Here is a 13,586-nt window from a genome sequence, read left to right as displayed (position 1 = left end):
GCTCCTGGGGAAAACGGATTCTCTGCTTGCCTGCTGTGCATTTTCCTCATCCACAAAATTCTCCTCCATGTTGCGTGAGACTCCCCCCTTGCAGGTGTCCATGACAGTGGTGGGGCACTGGTAGGGTCCCCCACTAGAATGGCATAAGCTGATCATAGAAGCAGCATGTATAGGGCTCTGACCCGGAGCAACCGTTTGCCTCCTTTGTCTTGTAGTAGGCTTACTTGAGCTCCTTAACTTTCATGCGGCACTGCTGTGTGTCCCTGGTGTAGCCTCTCTCCACTATGCCCCGTGCAATTTTGGCATATATATTAGCATTTCTTCTGCTGGATCGAAGTTCTGCCTGCACAGATTCTTCTCCCCATACAGAAATCAGATCCAGTGTCTCCCGTTTGCTCCATGCTGGAACTCGTTTGCGATTCTGGGACTGCATGGTCACCTGTTCCGCTGAGCTCGCCACACTGACCAAACAGGAAATGAAATTCAAAAGTTCCCGGGGCTTTTCCTGTGTACCTGGCTAGTGCATCGGAGTTGACAGTGCTGTCCAGAGCAGTCACATTGGAGCACTCTGGGATAGCTCCCGGAGGCCAATACCGTTGAATTGCACAACGCTGTGTCTGCACTACCCCAAATTTGACCCAAGAAGGTCGATTTTAGCGCTATTCCCTGTGACATTGCACCCCATAATGCTTTATGAAAATATGCTTATGAAAGTAAATATGACATAACTGGAATATGTTTTATGCTAGATAGGCCATGTAACATATCTCTGCAAAGGTAATGATCTACTGAATATATTCATCATATTTGTATGCATGTATCATTTTTGTACTCGAAGTTATGAATATTTGCTGTGTACTTGTTTGATTTTAAGTAAGGCATTTGGTCAGCTTCTTTAGAAAGGAATTTGTAAGTTAAGTGCCCAATCAAGAAACACTTAACAGACAATGGATCTTGGAAGACTCCAATCCACATAAGACGTCTACCTGAGGACGTTCAAGGTAGCATGTGAAAAATGGCTGCTACCTGTAAGTTCTGAGTCATGCATGGACATGTGACTTGTCCATGTGACTGTAGCCGGATTCTGCACAAGGGGAAGGAGGGGTGTCCACCCACAAGAGAGAGTCTATTTAAACCCCTGGGAGACCCCTCTATTTTGTCTTCAGCTGGCTCAAGAGATAGCCTCTCCACCCCCAAAGGATACCTAAAAGAAACTGGAACAAAGGACAGTAACCACGGGGGTGTGAGTGATTGCTGGACCCAGACTACAAGGAGGCTAGTCTGTAAAAGAGGCTTATTGGAACATCACTAAGGATGAGATTTTATCTGTATTCAGCTTCTAACTGTATTAGGTTTAGGCTTGCGTGTTTTGTTTTATTTTGCTTGATAATTCACTTTGTTCTGTCTGTTATTACTTGGAACCACTTAAATCCTACTTTTTATATTTAATAAAATCACTTTTTACTTATTAATTAACTCAGAGTATGTATTAATCCGGGGGGGGGAGGGGCAAACAGCTGTGCATATCTCTCTATCAGTGTTATAGGGGGCGAACAATTTATGAGTTTACCCTGCATAAGCTTTATACAGGGTAAAACGGATTTATTTGGGGTTTGGACCCCACTGGGAGTTGGGCATCTGAGAGCTGGAGACAGGAACACTTCTTAAGCTGTTTTCAGTTAAGCCTGCAGTTTATGGGACGTTGTTCAGACCTGGGTCTGTGTTTGTAGCCAGCAAGCATGTCTGGCACAACTAGGGCAGGGTTCTGGAGTCCCAAATTGGCAGGGAAAGCAGGGGCAGAAGTAGTCTTGGCACATCAGTTGGCAGCCCCAAGGGGGTTTCTGTGATCCAACCCGTCACACGCCCCTCGTCAGGGAGGAGTACAGCAGTCGATTTTAAGAGCCCTTTAGGTCGACCGAACGGGGTTGGTTGTGTAGCCGCATTGCTTATAAAATCGACCTAACGCTGCTAAATTCGACCTAATCTCGTAGCGTAGACCAGCCCATAGATGACCTAGTTAAAACTCTCCATCCACCTTGACTCCTCATTTTTGTTGTTAATTTACTATCAGGTTTTACTATAATTTCTGATTATTCTAGTTATATGTATTGCATCAGTAAAGTTGGCTCATTGGTCATTTCAACCCTGCTGGCTTGCCCCAATTTAGAATTCTCATATGAAATTATTTTACTATATCTTCATTAGTAGTTAATGATATTAAATTAGAATTGACTAAACTAAATAGTTCCTGTATGTTTATGCAGTAAATTTAAGATGTAAAAAAATCCAGTTTAACTTGTGCTATAAATAAACTATTAGTAGTGAACATCATAGTGAGACCTGGCAATGCATGAATTATTCACTGTAAGCTTATTATCTCTGTCATTAGCATGAAAGGTTATGAATATAATTATTATGGTGGTATACTCATGGGAGCGTGGCATTCGTGTCCAAGGTTCTGAGCTGTAGTTACCACTCACAGGAGTATTGAGAAAACTGCAAATACTGCCACAGTGTGTTGTAGCTTAGATGATGTTTCTCCTTTCTGGGTGCCTCTAATAAAATATGTATTCTTTGAAAGTTGTCTGCAATAAACTTCAGTTTGAAAAGTGTTTTTGATTTTGGTTTTGTAACTTTTTTTTAGAGACTAGTAATATTTTAAGTGTACATTGACTTCCCCTGTTTTTTGGTATGATTGCAGCATTGTATTCAGGCTAAATTGATTTGGTGTTTAATTGTAGTAGCATTGTAGATTTATCCACTTCTGTTAGAAAAGTCTATTACAGTAAATTAGTATAAACAGTCTAATTGCTTAGAAAATCCAGGGTAAAAGGTTAATCAGCAATTTGCAATTCTTAAAGGACTTAAACTGATATGATTTACTAGTCTTAAAGAACTTGGCAAGGTATTAGTTTATATGCCTTTCTAATCTATAAGGTTGTCCACCTGATCTTATGTTAAGCTTTTGATGAACTTCATCATGCTTCTATTTTCTATTATGATAATGTAATTTATCTGTAATAAGCCATCCTAATTAAAGTTGGTAAATCTACAACACTGCTCCAATTACACACTAATCAATTACACACTAATTTAATTCTACTTAGCTGGATACAGTGCATCATTAATCAGGTTCAGACTTAATACAACAGATTTATTGTATTAACAAAAGTTTGAAGCATTCAAATGGAGGAAAATAAAGGAAATCATAATGCCAAATAGTGTACATAAATACTTTCTTATCAACAATGTGATACAAAAGTTTTAATCCTTCACCTGAGAAGAATAACTGAAACCTTTCATTCTTCTTGCAAAGATTTATGCTATAGGCTGAAACCACTGACGATATAATACATTCAAGCAGCTTGTAGTTCTTATTCAGTGCCTTAATTATCTAGTATTGAAAATTGGCTCACTCTTAACAATATTCAAGTGAGCAGTTGCAAATGAAATTTACTAAAAGTTACACTGCTCTTGGCAGTTGAGCCGTAATAGCTAGTGGCCAATTAGATTTTATGCTATTAGTACTTTAGCAAAGATTTTCCTCCCGTATGCCTATTTGTAGAATTTTGCACATAACTTCTTATCCGCTCTAATTAGGGGCTCTAATTTAACTTAGTTCCAGTTGTAAAATTAGTGAACTATTCAGGATGCAAAAACATTTGGGAAAATGTTTCATCAGCACACTTACTTGAATTTAGAAGGAGGAAATTTTAAAATTAAGGTTAGATAATCACTAACTAACAAGTCCACAAACAAATAAGCACCAAACATTGCTCTGCTTTAAAACCAAACCACAAAATTGTTTCTGCATTCACTGTATGACAATCTGGAATTTATTGGTGCTCCTTCATGGTAATCTGGCAGATAGCCACAGACAAACAGAGATGAGACTTTGGGGCTCAATTAATCCACTTCCTTCTTAGAATTCATGAGTTTCCCACTATGTCTTCTGCTTAGAAAGAACAATCATAGCCAAAATCAGTTTTTTTCTTGATCTGTTGCACTGTCAACTCAGTAGGTGATCATGGAATGGAAAAAAGAAAAATGTTATCTATCTTTAACTCCAGTCAGTTATTGCTTGGTCAGAGAGCATGGTCTACTCTTTAGCCTTCTCTTATCCAGATTATGATGTAACTCTGGATGGCAGCAACAGGTCATACAAGGTGGGAATGGGATGACAAAGATGGTGAGTAAATCATAGAACTTTGAAGTGATCTTATTGTGCAAACACAATTGGCTCTCTTGCCTCACCCAGCTCTTTCTACAGTGAACAGGCACACTTAATAGGGCTCCTGTTACCTTTTAACAACCTGATTGAGAGTTTTCCTCTCACAAGCCCACTTCAAGAAAATATGGATGTGGTGCTAGGTACCTGGTGAGTCTGAATTCTCAGGCAGGGGAGAATGATGATGGAAAATAGTATCACAAGGGTCTCCATAAGCAAACGGGTCTCTGTTACTCCTTTTCTGACTCGAGAGGGGTATATCACATCGTTGTAGATAAGAGGCCGGAGTCCAGACAAGTCTTGGTTGTGTACAGAGTGGTGGAGTCATTTGCGGAAGAGAAATAGAGAGAGAAATTTTGAGCTTAACAGACCTTCTAAATTGTAAAAGCTTCCAATGAAGGTTAAAACAAGCAAGGGTCTTAAATTATACCCTGCTTTAGGCACCTGCTGCTTTTGAAGAGGGTTGTATCTACAATGGATCCTATTAACAAAAATGTGATGGATTGTTAAATTATTTTACATTTAGTTATATTAATGAACGTGAACACTGTACCTTGTATTTTAGACTTATTGGAATGTTTAATGAGATACCTAGTAGTTGTCCAACCATTCAGTTCCATAAACCTTCCCTATCTGGCTACCAGTGTTTCTGTTGCACAACTTTTCTTTTTACTCATGACAAATGTGTAATGCCTCCCATCAAGGTTGTCAAGCTTTAGAATTGGTGCATATGCAACTGGATTGTCATCACAGCGGCCTATCTCCTAGTGGTTCAGAATGTGACTGCAGATGCACTCAGCGGGCATTTCTTCCAAGACTACAAGTGGCAAATAAACCCCAGCATATTACACCACATATTCCATCAATAGAGCACCCTTCAGATAGGCTTGCTCACGACACAGTTAAACAAGAAATGTACCCACTTTTGCTCGAGGGGCAGACTGAGTCACCAATCCCTGGCAGGATGCTTTTCACCTTTATTGGTTGTCAGCTCTCCTGTACGCATTCGTGCTGACTGCCCTAATACACGTCTACCACGATATAACGGTGTCCTTGGGAGCCAAAAAATCTTACCGCGTTATAGGTGAAACCGTGTTATATCGAACTTGCTTTGATCCACCGGCGTGCGCAGCCCTGCCCCCCCGGAGCGCTGCTTTACCACGTTATATCCAAATTTGTGTTATATCAGGTCGCGTTATATCGGGGTAGAGGTGTAGCTAAAGTTATGCTAAAAAAAACAACAACAAAAAAAACCACAAAGCCAGAGTCATCCTAATAGATTTCACCTGGCCCAGGGAAATGTGATTTTCTCACCTTGTTCAGTTGGCCATTTGCTCCCCGATCACACTCCACACTGCTCCTCATCTCCTTTCCCAGAAGGCAGGAAGATTCTTCACCTCAATCTCTCAGTGCTTCATACCAAAGCATGATTGGCCAATGGGACACCAGATTAGAGGCAATCTGCTCAGAGGACGTAAAAAGAGTACTATTACACAGCAGGAAACAATCTACTCTCTACACATACTCTCAAAAATGGATAAGGTTTGTCAGCTGGTGTGACCTCAGGTATGTTCCATTAATGACCTCATTGCTACCAGGTATACTGGGCTACATCCTAACTCAAAAAACCTCAGACTATCGATGAGATCCATAAGAGTCCACTGGCAGCCATCACGGCTTTCCACTTCCCAGTAGAGGTATTCCATCTTTGCCCATCCATCCACAGCAAGATTCCTCAGAGGGTTTGGAAACCTCTATCCTCTGGTCTGACACCCTACTCTGGTATGGGACTTCAGTCTGGTCCTTAAATATCTCACAAGACCACCGTTTGAACTGATGTCTACCTGCTCACTGCTTCATTTGTCAGTGAAGACAGCATTCCAGATAGCCATCACGTTGGTGCAACAAGTTGGAGAAATAGAGGCCCTGATGGCATACTGTCCTTTCACAGTATTTTTTAAGGACAGGGTCATGCTGAGGCCCCACCCCAAATTCTTACCTAAGGTTTCTTTGGAGTTTCATATTAACCAGCCCATTCACCATGCCTCTCTTGCATCCCAAACTGCCTCTAGATAACCAGGAGGCACTGCTACACACCCTTGATGTCAAGAGAGCCCTGACCTTCTATCTGAATAGGACAAAGTCCTTCAGAAAGACCCACAGGTTATTTGTCTCACTAGCAGATAAAAATGTGCAGTTCAAGTAGTATGTGCCATGAACAGAAGCACATTCATGGGTTTACAGGGGATAAGTACGAAATCCCTTCCTGTGTTCAAAATGGATCCTGACTTACTGAGGAAAGCCATGCATGCTATTAGTTTGCTTTGAAAGTAGTTGCACAGTTCTAGTCAGCTTGGGGAGCAGACAGGTTTCTTTTCAGGCTTCCAGGGCTATCTAGCAAGTATTTGTTCCAGTATTTTTCCTCAGCTGTGTTGTCCCCAGGCCAGGATGAATAGTATGCTCTCTTCTTTAAACAACCATGAGAAGTAAACACGTGCGTGCATGCACACACACACACACACCCCCCCATCAAAGGCAGACTACCTCTTCCCCTAAATAAATGAATGAAAACTCCTCTGGACTCTATCAGGACAGGGAGTCAGTGACACCCAAATAACTCAATAGTAAATACCTTCTCCTTTTAGCAAAATTAAATAAGAAAATGTTTGTTTCCCTTACTCTCCTCCTTTGAAGCTGTCATAGGCCCAAATTAGAATTTCTGTTAAAACTAAATGTTAAACTAAAATGTTATATAAAACACAAGGATATGCCATAAATGTTGGGACTCTACTATTGGCTCAGCAGTAGTCCTGCCAGTGAAAAACACATCACACCTTCAAAAGAGACTTGGTTCCAAAAGATCCCATAGACCATAAATACCAGGACACTATTCTGAAATTTCAAAGCCTCAACTGTGGCCATTCTGACCAAAAGTATTCCCTGTCCATAGTAAAGAAATGATACTTGGTGGTAAGCAAGTGGCTTATCTAGGACAGTGGTTCTCAACCTATTTACCATTGTGGGTCACATATGCAACTGTCTGTGTTACGTGGGCCGCATCCACACAAAATATATACTGTCTGTATGGCCCCTGAGGATGTCACATGTGCTGCAACTGGGTGCAAGTGGGCCGTGGGTTGAATCACTGATCTGTGAGAATGATCCTTGCTTTGAGTGTGAGAGGTCTCAGGTTCACAATATGGTCAAATCCTTGCAGCATTGTACAAAATATTACTTCTTGACATCTTTTCTTGAGTCTCGATGTGATTTGTGACGAGCAGTAGCTCCTAGCTCAGTGGCTCTGTGGAAGTTATGTTTATACCCATGAATAAGGAAACAATTGTCCCAAACTCCACGTGTCCAGATTTACAGGTCTGAGGCTCTTTTGGGAAACACTAGAGAAATTATCTGAGAAAGCAAAAGGGCCTCAGTTCTCACTGTCAAATCCACGATAGTAGTCTATAATTCCAATGAAATCTAGATACATTTTTCTTCCCAACCCAACAAATCCTCAGTTTCACATAGGCAAAATGAACTTTTGTGAATGAAACCGTATTGGTTTTTATACAAGACTCTTCCTTATGATCTGCTCTCTGCACCCAGCTTCTTCAGTGGCCGATAGTAGTCCCAGCAAGGCTCAGGTCCCATATATGTCCATTTGTGGAGACTATCGCAATCCATGCCCTGTTGTAATTTGTCGGTTGTTGGAAAGAATTCAAACCCAGAAGTTGTTCAAAATCAAGAACTTTTTCAATCTAATGCAATAAATCGTTAACCCAGGAATCAAGACCAATCAGACTCGCTGCAGAAATCTTTCTGCCCAAGGTAAGTTATTTTTTCCATCATTCCTTGGAAATAGTTTAGTCATTTTGTTCCAATCTTCAGCATACCTTTGGAGAGGTTGTGGAATAAGTGGGCATTCCTAGAGTTTTAAAGCTATCTCATGCATATACACACCAATAATACACTGTTCATCTTATTCCATCCAAAATGCTAGGGTTTTAGGGCTTTAAAGTTGCTGCAGGCAAGATTTTAGAATCCTGCAGTAGTTGGCATATTCAACATCTGGGAAACTATTCGTGGAGGGAATCAAAGTTCCTTCTGCTACTTCCCTAGTGACATTGTGGGAAGAAAGTGTTCCTCATCTAAGGGAAATTCACAAAGTAGGTTTACATTCCTCTGTAGAGGCATCCTTTTCTTGGAAATTGCTGCTGGGATGGTTCCCAAATAATTCCTTAAATTCAAAGCTTTTGCTTTATAAGGAGGAGATGTCTAATTATTCTACTATATTAATTAAAATTTTTCTTTATCCTTTCCTCCCCTACTTGTGTGAATCTCTGCTTGCTACTTCCAATTTCTTCTGAATGGGGAGAGAAGCAGTGCAGCAGAAAAAGAATTTTCTTACCTGATGATTTTCATTCTGTTATCAGCTTCTCTCCTCATTCAACCTGCCCTAGTAGTCTGGCAAATGATTTGAGTACAATTTGTAACAAATTGAAGTTTTTCTCTAAAGGAAGACTTAACATAAAATTGCCTTAGTTAATATAATTTCAAGTTATTGTCGTAATGCTAATAATCTTTTGCTAGTGTGTTTCTATGGCTGTGGGAGGACAGGGTTTAGTTCCTATAGCAACAACATTGGAGCAACTCCAAATTCCACAATGAGTGGCTTTACCCATTTGTTATGAATGAGGAGAGAAGCTGCTAGCAAAAAATTATCAGTCAAGAAACTTCTTACTCCTAGATATAGAAAAGGATGTTTCTGGGGCTTCCTTGAGAAGTACATTAAACAGCATTGTGCCTGAGAGATTTCTGGCCTGTTAGACAATGTCATCAAAACTCTTATCCAAGTTCTTAAAGATACTATTTTGTCATTTTATGTGAGGAAGATTCTCTGGTATTTCTTGCACCATGCTCTGAACAATTTAGAAAACAAAATGGGCAATCACCGTTCCACTGTTACCAAATCAGGCACTTTTTTTCTTTTCTTTCTTGAACCGAAGGGACTTAAACTTAAACATACCAGGTCTTCTTCATTGCACAGATATACTCTATGTTGAAGGTTCCAAGACTGTTTTCCCACACACTGATTTTGTATGTATCTTCAGGAGCTCTACCACTTTCCACTCAGGAAGGGCTTGCTTGCTTGACAGTAGTTTGGGAGCCACAGATAAAATGTGCACACAGTTCCTGTTATTGATAAACAGGGGTAACAAATAGAAAATTCTCTCTCCTCTACCCCTGAATTCTGTAAACAGGAAGGAGTCAGATGTACTGTATTGCATCATTGCCACTGGGGAAGTGATCAAGTGCCCAAAGAAGAACATTTTGAAGTGTTCTGTTAATTACTATTGAAGTTCTCCAAAATTTGAGTGATTAGCTAATTTGACTTACAATCAGTTTATTTCAAGATGCTGATACCTTGTCCAGTGCTCTGGGTGGTCACTCCTGCATGTTACGATTTTTGTATCAACTTTTTAGAATCCTGCCTCCATATCCCAACAGAACTTCGAAATTATTTATTTTTGTGTATGTGTTGTGATATCTTCTTTACACTCTATAGCCCTGTCATCTTCAATAGAAGTATTGTGACTTTTGTCATCATCACCATACCAAGAATCTTGACAAAGTCAGTTATTGTAAAAGCAGCTCTTCAAAGGCAGTGGAGGTTATTTAATTTTTCTTCCCTGGGACAGCTGGATGATCCAAGGTCCCTCACTTAATTTAGTTTAGGAAGTCGTTTCCAAGGTGTTTCATCTGTCCCAACATCTGGGTCTGATGGCTAATCAGAAGAAAAGTCCTTTTATCCTATTATAGACCGCTCCTCTGGAATTGGACTTCGTCATATGTTTCATGGGAAAGTTATTTCTTTCTGAAGAAAGAATTGAAAATGTCTGAGGATATTCAGAAACTCATGGAAGCTCAGCTGCATGTGTTCCCTGGAGAAAGGGTCTCTGTTATGTCTTTTTGGACCTGTTGTGTGGTTTATGTTTATTAATTTTTTTAAAATGCCTCTGGGTACTGTGACAGACCCAGACCAGTGGGGTACAGGAGTCTGGTAGAGGGCAAATATACTGGTCACTGGATGAGTAGTTTTCTGTTCCCTGAGTGACCAGAGCAGGGGCTGCACTAGAGTAATCAGGAACCTGCTAGAACCAGTTAAGGCAGGCAGGCTAATTAGGACACCTGGAGCCAATTAAGAAGAAGCTGCTAGAATCAATTAAGGCAGGCTAATCAGGGCACCTGGGTTTTAAAAGGAGCTCACTTCAGTTTGTGGTGTGAGTGTGAGGAGCTGGGAGCAAGAGGCGCAAGGAGCTGAGAGTGAGAGGATGTGCTGCTGGAGCACGGAGGAGCACAAGCGTTATCAGACACCAGGAGGAAGGTCCTGTGGTGAGAATAAGGAAGGTGTTTGGAGGAGGCCATGGGGAAGTAGCCCAGGGAGTTGTAGCTGTCATGCAGCTGTTACAAGAGGCACTATAGACAGCTGCAGTCCACAGGGCCATGGGCTGGAACCCAGAGTAGAGGGTGGGCCCGGATTCCCCCAAACCTCCCAATTAACCTGCACTGTGGGTTCTTCCAGAGGGGAAGGTCTCTGGGCTGTTCCCCAACCCACATGGTGAATCTCTGAGGCAAGAAAATCCGCCAATAAGCGCAGGACCCACCAAGATAGAGGAGGAACTTTGTCACAGTACATGGACAAATTGAAAAAACACAGACCAAATATTATCCAAGGGACATTATTAACCTAAAAAAAATCACAGGTTAAGATTTCTATAACTGATGATAAATATATTTCTTAGGTTGTTTAATTTGTGTCTTTGACAGTGTTTTGTGTTAGAATCATGCTTTTCCCCCATACAATATACTAATTAGTCTGTTTATTCTTATTTCTGTTGGTCTTTCACACAATAACATGGGAGAGAAACAAAACAAGTGAAATGTGACTATAAAGTTGTAAAACTTGGCAGAGGTTGTGCCTTACTACTTGTAATTCCTTAAAAATTTTAATTAAATTTCAAATTATCCATGTCTCTTTAATAAAAAAAAAAAAAAGACTGTCCAAATAGTAGGTTCGATAATAAATACATTGCTCTGCAACACTCAAGCAAAAATCTTCATAAACAAAAGGCCTAAAGACATACAAAAATCTGGCTCTTTAGGCTTTATTCAAACTCCACTGAAGTCAAGTAAGGTAAGAAACTTCTTACTTCTTGATATAGAGAAGGATTTTTCTGGGGCTTCCTTGATAAGTATGTTAAACAGCATAGTGGCTGAAAGGTTTCTGGCCTGTTAAACAATGTCATCAAAACTCTCATCCAAGTTCTTAGATACTATTTTGTCATTTTACGAGAGGAAGCTTCTTTGGGATTTCTTGCATCATGCTCTGAACATGGGCTTGAGTGGGATGGAGAAGTGAGATCTGGTCATCTACTCTAATCACTGAATCGCCCTACCAACAGTATCTGGATACTGAAATCTAGAAACTGTTAATGATTGCACAACAGTCTACCTTAGTTGCCATGGTGGTATGAGGCTGAGTAGTGTCCCTTTAGGGTAGTGGTGCCTAATAGTCAGCCCACCCTGTCATGTGGTGTGGACCAATCATGGGCCTTTAAGAGTTTGAAAGGTCCAACTATATGTATAAGGACCTGGGAGATATTGGGAGAGAGGAAGTCGCCCCGGGAGTAAGAATTGTTTGGGAGGAAATCCCATCAAAGAAACAGTAAGTATTCCTGGGGGAAATCTGCACCACTGTGCATGCGCAGAATTAATGTCCCCTGCAGATTTTTTTTTTCTCTGCAGAAAATACATTCTGCTGGAGATGTTCTACAATTATGCCTTTTGCCCACCAGGGGTCTGCTGTGGCACTAGAACAGAGCACAACTGCTCACCAGCTGTAACAGCGGATAGGGAGAGGGCAGAGGCTGCTTTCCTTACAGTGCCCTGCCTGCAGAGTGAGGCGCACAGGGCTCCTGACACGGGTCACAGATTGGGGTTCAGAAGGGTTAGTGTGGGGGACAGACTGAGGGTTACTGCTTAAAGAAGGACAAACAGGAGTAACCCAGAGAATGAACAGGGCGATGTTCTAGAAATAGAGACCAGCACAGGAAAGAAGAGGCTCCTACATTTGTTTATGGCTCTTGTTAATAAATGAGACCTTTGAAAAGGAGTGGTGTTTGATTAATAAAGGTCAGTCTGGACTTGTTTATCACTTGAGTGAAGGGAAGTGGAGCAGGGCTTACCTCTGGTGCTGTGCCTGACTGAAAGGGGGTGGTGCACTGGAATGACTTCCACACCATCACATGATGCATGGGGAGAGAAGCAGTCACTTAGGGCCTGCTTTCCATGGGATTAATCATGTTCTTAAAGTTTAACCATGTGTATAAGTGAATGCTGTGTTAGGACCTCAGTTTGCTACAGGCCAAAACATTTTACATCCTAAATACAGTAAAATCTAGAGTTACAAACACCTGAGGAATGGAGGTTGTTCGTAACTCTGAAATGTTCGTAATTCTGAACAAAACGTTACAGTTGCTCTTTCAAAAGTTTACAACAGAACATTGACTTAATACAGCTTTGAAACTTTACTGTGCAGAAGAAAAACGCTGTTTTCCCTGTATTCTTTTAGTAGTTTACATTTAATACAGTATAGTACTGTATTTGCTTTTTTTTTCGGTCTCTGCTGCTGCCTGATTGCATACTTCTGGTTCCAAATGAGGTCTGTGGTGGACTGATCAGTTTGTAACTCTGGTGTTCATAACTCTGAGATTCTACTGTATATTCAATATGATTATTCTCTCTCTCCTTTTACAATGGGTAACTGTTGATCTAAATGGAGTTACTCCTGATTTACACTGCATTGAGCACAGTCAGGCCCACTGATTATATATTTTTTTCAAAACATAACATGCTTACTAATTTAAAGAAGAATATACTACTTATAAAATACATTTAAATAAGTTAGTGGTAGCAGAATGTTATGATCAAAGCACGCTCTCTCTCTCTCTCTCTCAAATTAAAAACCAACCCCTCTTCCCGCGCGCCCCCCTCCCGAAAAAAATCCTGCGCCCCTTGTTATCCTGGACTACAAATTTTCTCTCTCAAGGTTTAGTTTCTGAAATGACTGTTGACGGTCCTGTGCCTACACTCATATTTTCAGGGGTATTTTGTTTTTAAAAAAATGGAGTACAATGTAATGAAAACGTGTTCTTGTGTATGTCCTAGAGAGATGAAAGCTAGTTTTTTCTTAGCAAAAATGAGCTGTCTGTCTAGCTCTATGTTGTTTGGCTCGATTAAATATATATAACAGTGGTGCCAGTATGATTTAAGTAGTAATTTAGATATCAAATACTGCAAA

At 40.6% G+C, this 13,586-nt stretch overlaps 1 protein-coding gene across 2 annotated transcripts in view; it reads left to right on the top strand.

The window, feature by feature from the left end:
* Positions 1-13,586, top strand: part of LOC112106601 (adenosine kinase) — a 572,976-nt gene that overhangs the window by 123,321 nt on the left and 436,069 nt on the right. The window lies entirely within an intron of this gene.

The sequence above is a fragment of the Terrapene carolina genome, unplaced genomic scaffold (genome assembly GCF_002925995.2).
Source record: "Terrapene carolina triunguis isolate 2854851 unplaced genomic scaffold, T_m_triunguis-2.0 Scaffold148, whole genome shotgun sequence".
Taxonomy (NCBI): Eukaryota; Metazoa; Chordata; order Testudines; family Emydidae; genus Terrapene; species Terrapene triunguis.
This window is presented reverse-complemented; position numbering and strand designations above follow the sequence as displayed.